This window comes from Acyrthosiphon pisum, unplaced genomic scaffold (genome assembly GCF_005508785.2).
Source record: "Acyrthosiphon pisum isolate AL4f unplaced genomic scaffold, pea_aphid_22Mar2018_4r6ur Scaffold_404;HRSCAF=835, whole genome shotgun sequence".
Classification (NCBI taxonomy): Eukaryota; Metazoa; Arthropoda; class Insecta; order Hemiptera; family Aphididae; genus Acyrthosiphon; species Acyrthosiphon pisum.
Window position 1 is genome coordinate 3,230 of NW_021773546.1, and position 1,366 is coordinate 4,595.

Here is a 1,366-nt window from a genome sequence, read left to right on the forward strand (position 1 = left end):
AAATTCCCGTTTTTTCATTTTTTTTGAGAAATGAAATAGGACCTATATACTTAATATTTATACACACGAAAACACAAAATTCAAAATGATTGAATTCTTATATTTGATCATACAATTGTTTTATCATAATATTATGTTTTTTAATGGTAAAATTCGAGGCCCCCATACATACATTGCGAGGCCCATCAGGCGGTGCCTTGCACCGCCTGCACCTGCGGTAGTTGCGGCACTGTATATAGGTACCTCCTATATATTACGGGTATTTCATTGCGAGTCTCGACATATTTTGTAATAAAATAGTCGACAAAAATACATATTATTGTTAATGTTATTTATAGCCATAAAAAAACAGCTCCTCACGTGCTGATTTTCATGAAAATCATGGATATTCCAATATGAAGTCCCTGCAAAATTCGTCAGCATACAATTCTCAATGCCATATTTTTTGTTTATGAGATTTAACAATGGCACCACACAATTGGTTGTACTTGATGCGTTTGACACCACGGTCATTTCTTTTTTATATTTGTCAAAGTTGACGCCGTTTACAAACATCGGCGCGTCTTTACATGGGCCGGCGACAATAACTTTTTTTACGCCCGCCGCCATGTGTTTCTAAAAATTTTTTAAACGTTAACGCCCACTGCGCAATCGATGTTTAACAATAGAGTTAAAATTACATCATATTTATGTTTTTGCATTGAAATATATTTTAAAAATAAATCCAACTATCTATCTAACTATATAAAGCATGACGTGTGGCGCTCTTTTTCCGACTGGGTACGATGTCTCGAACTAGCGTAAGGAAACGGCCAATGAAAAAATTCGGTTCGCGTCTCCCGGGTCTTTGGTTTAAAGTCGACGTGAACGAGGGCCAATGAAAAAATTCCGTGGGCGGTCTCCCCGGTCTCCGCTTTTATGCACAATAGAAAATATTATCGGAAAAAAAGGCGGGTAAGTCGTGGATGTCGCTCTGCTGTACAGTAGGTTACAAGTGGGTTACTGTAATGGATGGAATATTAAATTTGAATCCAATGATATTATATCATTGTATACGAAAAACGATTCTGAACGGAGATGATTTGTCAGTCTAGGATATATTATTTTTAAAGAAAAACTTATGGAGAATCTTGTACCAAATTTTAAAAACTTAGTTATAAAAGAAAAAATTTTTACGATTTTTCAACCACTAAATTACTTGCAAATTTTCGCAATTTTGACATATTTCGTATAAATTTGAACTTTAAATGCTTATAAATAAAAATTGTGACAATGTATTCCTTTTATTTTGCAACTGCTATTGTAAAAATATGTTAGGAGCCTTGTATTAAATTTCCAAATCTTAGAATTAAAAAGAAAAACTTTT